The sequence below is a fragment of the Gossypium hirsutum genome, unplaced genomic scaffold (assembly GCF_007990345.1).
Source record: "Gossypium hirsutum isolate 1008001.06 unplaced genomic scaffold, Gossypium_hirsutum_v2.1 scaffold_1352, whole genome shotgun sequence".
NCBI classification, from domain to species: Eukaryota; Viridiplantae; Streptophyta; class Magnoliopsida; order Malvales; family Malvaceae; genus Gossypium; species Gossypium hirsutum.
The window spans coordinates 1-9,866 of NW_024403571.1; the positions used below are offsets into that span (position 1 = coordinate 1).

General features: G+C 39.7%; 18 non-coding genes and 6 pseudogenes across 18 annotated transcripts; all 24 read left to right on the forward strand.

Moving 5' to 3' along the window:
* Positions 1-262: 262 nt before the first annotated feature.
* LOC121227665 (5S ribosomal RNA) lies at positions 263-376 on the forward strand. Its single transcript, XR_005925217.1, has one exon. It is a non-coding gene; the product is annotated as a 5S ribosomal RNA (ribosomal RNA).
* Positions 377-800: 424 nt separating this feature from the next.
* On the forward strand, positions 801-918 carry LOC121227674 (uncharacterized; annotated as a pseudogene).
* A 371-nt stretch (positions 919-1,289) lies between these two features.
* On the forward strand, positions 1,290-1,402 carry LOC121227677 (uncharacterized; annotated as a pseudogene).
* Positions 1,403-2,570: 1,168 nt separating this feature from the next.
* Positions 2,571-2,689, forward strand: LOC121227655 (5S ribosomal RNA). The gene has a single exon (XR_005925208.1). It is a non-coding gene; the product is annotated as a 5S ribosomal RNA (ribosomal RNA).
* A 444-nt stretch (positions 2,690-3,133) lies between these two features.
* Positions 3,134-3,250, forward strand: LOC121227662 (5S ribosomal RNA). The gene has a single exon (XR_005925214.1). It is a non-coding gene; the product is annotated as a 5S ribosomal RNA (ribosomal RNA).
* Positions 3,251-3,422: 172 nt separating this feature from the next.
* LOC121227667 (5S ribosomal RNA) lies at positions 3,423-3,541 on the forward strand. The gene has a single exon (XR_005925220.1). It is a non-coding gene; the product is annotated as a 5S ribosomal RNA (ribosomal RNA).
* Positions 3,542-3,712: 171 nt separating this feature from the next.
* Positions 3,713-3,829, forward strand: LOC121227673 (uncharacterized; annotated as a pseudogene).
* A 173-nt stretch (positions 3,830-4,002) lies between these two features.
* On the forward strand, positions 4,003-4,119 carry LOC121227669 (5S ribosomal RNA). Its single transcript, XR_005925222.1, has one exon. It is a non-coding gene; the product is annotated as a 5S ribosomal RNA (ribosomal RNA).
* A 172-nt stretch (positions 4,120-4,291) lies between these two features.
* LOC121227678 (5S ribosomal RNA) lies at positions 4,292-4,410 on the forward strand. The gene has a single exon (XR_005925225.1). It is a non-coding gene; the product is annotated as a 5S ribosomal RNA (ribosomal RNA).
* Positions 4,411-4,584: 174 nt separating this feature from the next.
* On the forward strand, positions 4,585-4,702 carry LOC121227657 (5S ribosomal RNA). Its single transcript, XR_005925210.1, has one exon. It is a non-coding gene; the product is annotated as a 5S ribosomal RNA (ribosomal RNA).
* Positions 4,703-4,875: 173 nt separating this feature from the next.
* LOC121227659 (5S ribosomal RNA) lies at positions 4,876-4,993 on the forward strand. Its single transcript, XR_005925212.1, has one exon. It is a non-coding gene; the product is annotated as a 5S ribosomal RNA (ribosomal RNA).
* A 174-nt stretch (positions 4,994-5,167) lies between these two features.
* LOC121227679 (5S ribosomal RNA) lies at positions 5,168-5,286 on the forward strand. The gene has a single exon (XR_005925226.1). It is a non-coding gene; the product is annotated as a 5S ribosomal RNA (ribosomal RNA).
* Positions 5,287-5,461: 175 nt separating this feature from the next.
* Positions 5,462-5,579, forward strand: LOC121227656 (5S ribosomal RNA). The gene has a single exon (XR_005925209.1). It is a non-coding gene; the product is annotated as a 5S ribosomal RNA (ribosomal RNA).
* Positions 5,580-5,751: 172 nt separating this feature from the next.
* Positions 5,752-5,867, forward strand: LOC121227663 (5S ribosomal RNA). Its single transcript, XR_005925215.1, has one exon. It is a non-coding gene; the product is annotated as a 5S ribosomal RNA (ribosomal RNA).
* A 171-nt stretch (positions 5,868-6,038) lies between these two features.
* On the forward strand, positions 6,039-6,155 carry LOC121227670 (5S ribosomal RNA). Its single transcript, XR_005925223.1, has one exon. It is a non-coding gene; the product is annotated as a 5S ribosomal RNA (ribosomal RNA).
* Positions 6,156-6,326: 171 nt separating this feature from the next.
* Positions 6,327-6,442, forward strand: LOC121227664 (5S ribosomal RNA). Its single transcript, XR_005925216.1, has one exon. It is a non-coding gene; the product is annotated as a 5S ribosomal RNA (ribosomal RNA).
* Positions 6,443-6,610: 168 nt separating this feature from the next.
* LOC121227676 (uncharacterized) lies at positions 6,611-6,723 on the forward strand (annotated as a pseudogene).
* Positions 6,724-6,891: 168 nt separating this feature from the next.
* Positions 6,892-7,007, forward strand: LOC121227671 (uncharacterized; annotated as a pseudogene).
* A 172-nt stretch (positions 7,008-7,179) lies between these two features.
* On the forward strand, positions 7,180-7,298 carry LOC121227680 (5S ribosomal RNA). Its single transcript, XR_005925227.1, has one exon. It is a non-coding gene; the product is annotated as a 5S ribosomal RNA (ribosomal RNA).
* A 172-nt stretch (positions 7,299-7,470) lies between these two features.
* Positions 7,471-7,589, forward strand: LOC121227660 (5S ribosomal RNA). Its single transcript, XR_005925213.1, has one exon. It is a non-coding gene; the product is annotated as a 5S ribosomal RNA (ribosomal RNA).
* A 173-nt stretch (positions 7,590-7,762) lies between these two features.
* Positions 7,763-7,880, forward strand: LOC121227658 (5S ribosomal RNA). Its single transcript, XR_005925211.1, has one exon. It is a non-coding gene; the product is annotated as a 5S ribosomal RNA (ribosomal RNA).
* A 170-nt stretch (positions 7,881-8,050) lies between these two features.
* LOC121227666 (5S ribosomal RNA) lies at positions 8,051-8,165 on the forward strand. Its single transcript, XR_005925219.1, has one exon. It is a non-coding gene; the product is annotated as a 5S ribosomal RNA (ribosomal RNA).
* A 682-nt stretch (positions 8,166-8,847) lies between these two features.
* On the forward strand, positions 8,848-8,962 carry LOC121227668 (5S ribosomal RNA). Its single transcript, XR_005925221.1, has one exon. It is a non-coding gene; the product is annotated as a 5S ribosomal RNA (ribosomal RNA).
* A 682-nt stretch (positions 8,963-9,644) lies between these two features.
* On the forward strand, positions 9,645-9,756 carry LOC121227675 (uncharacterized; annotated as a pseudogene).
* Positions 9,757-9,866: the final 110 nt, after the last annotated feature.

Below are 9,866 nucleotides of genomic sequence, written 5' to 3' on the forward strand. Positions count from 1 at the left end.
CCGGATCCATCAGAACTCCGCAGTTAAGCGTGCTTGGGCGATAGTAGTACTAGGATGGGTGACCTCCTGGAAGTCCTCGTGTTGCACCCTTCCAATTTTATCTCATTAAATTTTTTTCTATTTTTTTATATCTCATCGTATAACTAATTAGTTATTTACGGAATAAATCACTCGAAACGTTATTTGGTCGTATTTAATTCAAATTCGAGGCTCAGCGCGATCAGGGGTAGCCTTTATATAAATAGAATGCGCAAGAATTGACGGGTGCGATCATACAGCACTGCACCGGATCCCATCAGAACTCCGCAGTTAAGCGTGCTTGGGCGAGAGTAGTACTAGGATGGGTGACCTCCTGGGAGTCCTCGTGTTGCACCCTCCATTTTATATCTCATTAAATTTTTTTTCTATTTTTTTTATATCTCATCGTTAACTAATTAGTTATTTACGGAATAAATCACTCGAAACGTTATTTGGACGTATTTAAATTCAAATTCGAGGCTAGCCCTCTTATAAAATGAATGCGAAGATTGACGGGTCATCATCCAGCACTATGCACCGGCCCCAAACTCCGCAGTTAACGTCTGGCGGTAGTATAGGATGGTGCCTCCGGAGTCCTCGTGTTGCACCCTTCAATTTTATATCTCATTAAATTTTTTTCTATTTTTTTTATATTCATCGTATAACTAATTAGTTATTTACGGAATAATCACTCGAAACGTTATTTGGACGTATTTAAATTCAATTCGAGGCTCAAGCGCGATCAGGGGTAGCCTTTATATAATAGAATGCGCAAAAATTGCGGGGTCGATCATACCAGCACTAATGCACCGGATCCCATCAGAACTCCGCAGTAAGCGTGTTGGGCGATAGTAGTACTAGGATGGGTGACCTCCTGGGGAAGTCCTCGTGTTGCACCCCTCCATTTTATATCTCATTAAATTTTTTTCTATTTTTTTTATATTCATCGTATTAATTTACGAATATACCGAACATAGATTTATCAATTGATCAGGATAGCCTTTATAAATAGAATCGCAGATGGGTGATCATACAGCTAATGCCGATCCTCAGACTCCGTAAGCGTTTGGGCGGAGTAGTACTAGGAGGGTACTCCTGGGAATCCTCGTGTTGCACCTCCATTTTATATCTCATTAAATTTTTTTTATTTTTTTTTTCATCGTATATATTATTTTACGGATAATCACTCGAAAGTATTTGTCGTATTTAAATTCATCGAGCTCAAGCGCGATCAGGGTAGCCTTTATATAAATAGAATGCGCAAGAATTGATGGTGCGATCATACCAGCACTAATGCACCGGATCCCATCAGAACTCCGCAGTTAAGCGTGCTTGGGCGAGAGTAGTACTAGGATGGTGACCTCTGATCTGTGTTCCTCATTTTTTCTATTAATTTTTTCTATTTTTTATTCTCATCGTATAACTAATTAGTTATTTACGGAATAAATCACTCGAAACGTTATTTGGTCGTATTTAATTCAAATTCGAGGCTCAAGCGCGATCAGGGTGCTTATATAATAGAATGCAGATTGATGGGTCGTCATACCAGCCTAATGCACCGGATCCCATCAGAACTCCGCAGTTAAGCTGCTGGGCGGAGTAGTACTAGGATGGGTACCTCCTGGAATCTCGTGTTGCACCCTCATTTTATATCTATTAATTTTTTTCTATTTTTTTATATCTCATCGTATAACTAATTAGTTATTTACGGAATAATCACTCGAACGTTATTTGGCGTATTTAATTCAATTCGAGGCTCAAGCGCGATCAGGGGTAGCCTTTATATAAATAGAATGCGCAAGAATTGATGGGTGCGATCATACAGCTATGACTCCATCGATTACGTGCTTGGCGAGTAGTACTGGATGGTGACTCTGGATCCTCGTGTTGCACCTCATTTTATTCATTATTTTTTTTTTTTTTTTTTTATGTTATATTGTATTTACGATAATCATCGAGTTTTTGGTATTTAATTCATTCGGCTCAGCGTAGGTCCTTTATAATAGATGGCAGATTGGTGCGATATACACAATGCACGGATCCATCAGACTCCGCAGTAAGCGTGCTTGGGAGGTAGTACTAGGATGGTGACTCTGGAAGTCTCGTGTTCACCCTCATTTTATATCTATTAATTTTTTTCTATTTTTTTTATCTCATCGTATAACTATTAGTTATTTACGATAATCACTCGAACTTATTTGGCGTATTTAAATTCAATTCGAGGCTCAAGCGCGATCAGGGTACCTTTATATAATAGATGCGCAGAATTGATGGGTGCGTCATACAGCCTATGCACCGGATCCATCGAATCGCATTAAGCGTGCTTGGCGAGAGTACTAGGATGGGTGACCTCCTGGGAAGTCCTCGTGTTGCACCCTCCAATTTTATATCTCATTAATTTTTTTCTATTTTTTTATATCTCATCGTATAACTAATTAGTTATTTACGGAATAAATCACTCGAAACGTTATTTGGTCGTATTTAAATTCAAATTCGAGGCTCAAGCGCGATCAGGGGTAGCCTTTATATAAATAGAATGCGCAAGAATTGATGGGTGCGATCATACCAGCACTAATGCACCGGATCCCATCAGAACTCCGCAGTTAAGCGTGCTTGGGCGAGAGTAGTACTAGGATGGGTGACCTCCTGGGAAGTCCTCGTGTTGCACCCTCCAATTTTATATCTCATTAAATTTTTTTCTATTTTTTTATATCTCATCGTATAACTATTAGTTATTTACGGATAAATCACTCGAACGTTATTTGGCGTATTTAAATTCAATTCGAGGCTCAAGCGCGATCAGGGTAGCCTTTATATAATAGAATGCGCAAGATTGATGGTGCGATCATCCAGCACTAATGCACGGATCCATCAGAACTCGCAGTTAGCGTGCTTGGCGAGTAGTACTAGGATGGGTGACCTCCTGGGAAGTCTCGTGTTGCACCCTCCAATTTTATATCTCATTAATTTTTTTCTATTTTTTTATATCTCATCGTATAACTATTAGTTATTTACGGAATAATCACTCGAACGTTATTTGGTCGTATTTAAATTCAATTCGAGGCTCAAGCGCGATCAGGGGTAGCCTTTATATAAATAGAATGCGCAGATTGATGGGTGCGATCATACCAGCACTAATGCACCGGATCCCATCAGAACTCCGCAGTTAGCGTGCTTGGGCGAGAGTAGTACTAGGATGGGTGACCTCCTGGAAGTCCTCGTGTTGCACCCTCCAATTTTATATCTCATTAATTTTTTTTCTATTTTTTTATATCTCATCGTATAACTAATTAGTTATTTACGGAATAATCACTCGAAACGTTATTTGGTCGTATTTAAATTCAATTCGAGGCTCAAGCGCGATCAGGGTAGCCTTTATATAAATAGAATGCGCAAGAATTGATGGGTGCGATCATACCAGCACTAATGCACCGGATCCCATCAGAACTCCGCAGTTAAGCGTGCTTGGGCGAGAGTAGTACTAGGATGGGTGACCTCCTGGGAAGTCCTCGTGTTGCACCCTCCAATTTTATATCTCATTAATTTTTTTCTATTTTTTTATATCTCATCGTATAACTAATTAGTTATTTACGGAATAAATCACTCGAACGTTATTTGGTCGTATTTAAATTCAAATTCGAGGCTCAAGCGCGATCAGGGGTAGCCTTTATATAAATAGAATGCGCAGAATTGATGGGTCGATCATACCAGCACTAATGCACCGGATCCATCAGAACTCGCAGTTAAGCGTGCTTGGGCGAGAGTAGTACTAGGATGGGTGACCTCCTGGGAAGTCCTCGTGTTGCACCCTTCCAATTTTATATCTCATTAAATTTTTTTCTATTTTTTTATATCTCATCGTATAACTAATTAGTTATTTACGGAATAATCACTCGAAACGTTATTTGGTCGTATTTAAATTCAAATTCGAGGCTCAAGCGCGATCAGGGGTAGCCTTTATATAATAGAATGCGCAAGAATTGATGGGTCGATCATACCAGCACTAATGCACCGGATCCATCAGAACTCCGCAGTTAAGCGTGCTTGGGCGAGAGTAGTACTAGGATGGGTGACCTCCTGGAAGTCCTCGTGTTGCACCCTCCATTTTATATCTCATTAAATTTTTTTCTATTTTTTTATATCTCATCGTATAACTAATTAGTTATTTACGGAATAAATCACTCGAACGTTATTTGGTCGTATTTAAATTCAAATTCGAGGCTCAAGCGCGATCAGGGGTAGCCTTTATATAATAGAATGCGCAAGAATTGATGGGTGCGATCATACCAGCACTAATGCACCGGATCCCATCAGAACTCCGCAGTTAAGCGTGCTTGGGCGAGAGTAGTACTAGGATGGGTGACCTCCTGGGAAGTCCTCGTGTTGCACCCTCCAATTTTATATCTCATTAAATTTTTTTCTATTTTTTTATATCTCATCGTATAACTAATTAGTTATTTACGGAATAAATCACTCGAAACGTTATTTGGTCGTATTTAAATTCAAATTCGAGGCTCAAGCGCGATCAGGGTAGCCTTTATATAAATAGAATGCGCAAGAATTGATGGGTGCGATCATACCAGCACTAATGCACCGGATCCCATCAGAACTCCGCAGTTAAGCGTGCTTGGCGAGAGTAGTACTAGGATGGGTGACCTCCTGGGAAGTCCTCGTGTTGCACCCTCCAATTTTATATCTCATTAATTTTTTTTCTATTTTTTTATATCTCATCGTATAACTAATTAGTTATTTACGGAATAAATCACTCGAACGTTATTTGGTCGTATTTAAATTCAATTCGAGGCTCAAGCGCGATCAGGGGTAGCCTTTATATAAATAGAATGCGCAAGAATTGATGGGTGCGATCATACCAGCACTAATGCACCGGATCCCATCAGAACTCGCAGTTAAGCGTGCTTGGGCGAGAGTAGTACTAGGATGGGTGACCTCCTGGGAAGTCCTCGTGTTGCACCCTCCAATTTTATATCTCATTAATTTTTTTCTATTTTTTTATATCTCATCGTATAACTAATTAGTTATTTACGGAATAAATCACTCGAAACGTTATTTGGTCGTATTTAAATTCAAATTCGAGGCTCAAGCGCGATCAGGGGTAGCCTTTATATAAATAGAATGCGCAAGAATTGATGGGTGCGATCATACCAGCACTAATGCACCGGATCCCATCAGAACTCCGCAGTTAAGCGTGCTTGGGCGAGAGTAGTACTAGGATGGGTGACCTCCTGGGAAGTCCTCGTGTTGCACCCTCCAATTTTATATCTCATTAAATTTTTTTCTATTTTTTTATATCTCATCGTATAACTAATTAGTTATTTACGGAATAAATCACTCGAAACGTTATTTGGTCGTATTTAAATTCAAATTCGAGGCTCAAGCGCGATCAGGGGTAGCCTTTATATAAATAGAATGCGCAAGAATTGATGGGTGCGATCATACCAGCACTAATGCACCGGATCCATCAGAACTCCGCAGTTAAGCGTGCTTGGGCGAGAGTAGTACTAGGATGGGTGACCTCCTGGGAAGTCCTCGTGTTGCACCCTCCAATTTTATATCTCATTAAATTTTTTTCTATTTTTTTATATCTCATCGTATAACTAATTAGTTATTTACGGAATAATCACTCGAAACGTTATTTGGTCGTATTTAAATTCAAATTCGAGGCTCAAGCGCGATCAGGGTAGCCTTTATATAAATAGAATGCGCAGAATTGATGGGTGCGATCATACCAGCACTAATGCACCGGATCCATCAGAACTCCGCAGTTAAGCGTGCTTGGGCGAGTAGTACTAGGATGGGTGACCTCCTGGGAAGTCCTCGTGTTGCACCCTTCCAATTTTATATCTCATTAAATTTTTTTCTATTTTTTTTATATCTCATCGTATAACTAATTAGTTATTTACGGAATAAATCACTCGAACGTTATTTGGTCGTATTTAATTCAAATTCGAGGCTCAGCGCGATCAGGGGTAGCCTTTATATAATAGAATGCGCAGAATTGATGGGTCGATCATACCAGCACTAATGCACCGGATCCATCAGAACTCCGCAGTTAAGCGTGCTTGGGCGAGAGTAGTACTAGGATGGGTGACCTCCTGGAAGTCCTCGTGTTGCACCCTCCAATTTTATATCTCATTAATTTTTTTCTATTTTTTTTATTCATCGTATAACTAATTAGTTATTTACGGAATAAATCACTCGAACGTTATTTGGTCGTATTTAAATTCAAATTCGAGGCTCAAGCGCGATCAGGGGTAGCCTTTATATAAATAGAATGCGCAAGAATTGATGGGTGCGATCATACCAGCACTAATGCACCGGATCCATCAGAACTCCGCAGTTAAGCGTGCTTGGGCGAGTAGTACTAGGATGGGTGACCTCCTGGGAAGTCCTCGTGTTGCACCCTCCATTTTATATCTCATTAAATTTTTTTCTATTTTTTTATATCTCATCGTATAACTATTAGTTATTTACGGAATAATCACTCGAACGTTATTTGCGTATTTAAATTCAAATTCGAGGCTCAAGCGCGATCAGGGTAGCCTTTATATAAATAGAATGCGCAAGAATTGATGGGTGCGATCATACCAGCACTAATGCACGGATCCATCAGAACTCGCAGTTAGCGTGCTTGGCGAGAGTAGTACTAGGATGGGTGACCTCTGGGAAGTCCTCGTGTTGCACCCTCCATTTTATATCTCATTAAATTTTTTTTCTATTTTTTTTATTTCATCGTATACTAATTAGTTATTTACGGAATAAATCACTCGAACGTTATTTGGCGTATTTAAATTCAAATTCGAGGCTCAAGCGCGATCAGGGTAGCCTTTATATAATAGAATGCGCAAGAATTGATGGGTCGATCATACCAGCACTAATGCACCGGATCCATCAGAACTCCGCAGTTAAGCGTGCTTGGGCGAGTAGTACTAGGATGGGTGACCTCCTGGGAAGTCCTCGTGTTGCACCCTCCAATTTTATATCTCATTAATTTTTTTCTATTTTTTTATATCTCATCGTATAACTAATTAGTTATTTACGGATAAATCACTCGAACGTTATTTGGTCGTATTTAAATTCAAATTCGAGGCTCAAGCGCGATCAGGGGTAGCCTTTATATAAATAGAATGCGCAAGAATTGATGGGTGCGATCATACCAGCACTAATGCACCGGATCCCATCAGAACTCCGCAGTTAAGCGTGCTTGGGCGAGAGTAGTACTAGGATGGGTGACCTCCTGGGAAGTCCTCGTGTTGCACCCTCCAATTTTATATCTCATTAATTTTTTTTCTATTTTTTTATATCTCATCGTATAACTAATTAGTTATTTACGGAATAATCACTCGAACGTTATTTGGACGTATTTAAATTCAAATTCGAGGCTCAAGCGCGATCAGGGGTAGCCTTTATATAAATAGAATGCGCAAGAATTGATGGGTCGATCATACCAGCACTAATGCACCGGATCCCATCAGAACTCCGCAGTTAAGCGTGCTTGGGCGAGAGTAGTACTAGGATGGGTGACCTCCTGGGAAGTCCTCGTGTTGCACCCTTCCAATTTTATATCTCATTAAATTTTTTTTCTATTTTTTTATATCTCATCGTATAACTAATTAGTTATTTACGGAATAATCACTCGAAACGTTATTTGTCGTATTTAATTCAAATTCGAGGCTCAAGCGCGATCAGGGTAGCCTTTATATAAATAGAATGCGCAAGAATTGATGGGTGCGATCATACCAGCACTAATGCACCGGATCCCATCAGAACTCCGCAGTTAGCGTGCTTGGGCGAGAGTAGTACTAGGATGGGTGACCTCCTGGGAAGTCCTCGTGTTGCACCCTCCAATTTTATATCTCATTAAATTTTTTTCTATTTTTTTTATATCTCATCGTATAACTAATTAGTTATTTACGGAATAATCACTCGAACGTTATTTGGTCGTATTTAATTCAAATTCGAGGCTCAGCGCGATCAGGGTAGCCTTTATATAAATAGAATGCGAAGAATTGATGGGTGCGATCATACCAGCACTAATGCACCGGATCCATCAGAACTCCGCAGTTAGCGTGCTTGGGCGAGTAGTACTAGGATGGGTGACCTCCTGGGAAGTCCTCGTGTTGCACCCTCCATTTATATCTATTAAATTTTTTTCTATTTTTTTATATCTCATCGTATAACTAATTAGTTATTTACGGATAAATCACTCGAAACGTTATTTGGTCGTATTTAATTCAAATTCGAGGCTCAAGCGCGATCAGGGTAGCCTTTATATAAATAGATGCGAAGAATGATGGGTCGATCATACCGACTATGCACCGGTCCATGAACTCGCAGTTAGGTGCTTGGGCGAGTAGTACTGGATGGGTGACCTCTGGATCCTGTGTTGCCCTCATTTTTTTTATTTTTTTTTATTTTTTTTATTCTCGTTATAATTTTATTTCGATAATCATCGAAGTTATTTGTCGTATTTAATTCAATTCGAGCTCAAGCGCGATCGGGTAGCCTTTATATAGAATGGCAGATTGGGTGTCATACCAGCACTATGCACGGATCCTCAGAACTCCGCAGTTAGCTGCTTGGGCGAGAGTAGTACTAGGATGGGTGACCTCCTGGGAAGTCCTCGTGTTGCACCTTCCAATTTTATATCTCATTAATTTTTTTTCTATTTTTTTATATCTCATCGTATAACTAATTAGTTATTTACGGAATAAATCACTCGAACGTTATTTGGTCGTATTTAAATTCAAATTCGAGGCTCAAGCGCGATCAGGGGTAGCCTTTATATAAATAGAATGCGCAAGAATTGATGGGTGCGATCATCCAGCACTAATGCACCGGATCCATCAGAACTCCGCAGTTAAGCGTGCTTGGGCGAGAGTATACTAGGATGGGTGACCTCCTGGGAAGTCTCGTGTTGCACCCTCCATTTTATATCTCATTAAATTTTTTTTCTATTTTTTTTATATCTCATCGTATAACTAATTAGTTATTTACGGAATAATCACTCGAACGTTATTTGGTCGTATTTAAATTCAATTCGAGGCTCAAGCGCGATCAGGGTGCCTTTATATAAATAGAATGCGCAAGAATTGATGGGTGCGATCATACAGCACTAATGCACGGATCCCATCAGAACTCCGCAGTTAGCGTGCTGGGGAGTAGTACTAGGATGTGACTCTGGAAGTCTGTGTTGCCCTCCATTTATATCTCATTAATTTTTTTCTATTTTTTTTATATTCATCGTATAACTATTAGTTATTTACGGATAAATCACTCGAACGTTTTTTCGTATTTAAATTCAATTCGAGCTCAGCCGATCAGGGTGCTTTATATAATAGAATGCGAAGAATTGATGGGTCGATCATACCGCATATGCACCGGATCCATCAGAACTCCGCAGTAGCGTGTTGGGCGAAGAGTATAGATGGGACCTCCTGGGATCTGTGTGCACCTCCATTTTTTTATTAATTTTTTTTCTATTTTTTTTATTCTCGTATATATTAGTTATTTACTGGAATAATCACTCGAACGTTATTTGGTGTATTTAAATTCAAATTCGGGCTCAAGCGCGTCAGGGGTAGCTTATTATAATGATGCAAGATTGATGGTGCGATCTTACCAGCACTAATGCACCGGATCCATGAACTCGCAGTTAAGCGTGCTTGGGCAGAGTGTACTAGGATGGGTGACCTCCTGGGAAGTCTCGTGTTGCACCCTTCCAATTTTATCATCTCATAAATTCATTTTTTTCTATTATGACCTCCTGGGAAGTCCTCGTGTTGCACCCCTCCAATTTTATATCTCATTAAATTTTTTTTCTATTTTTT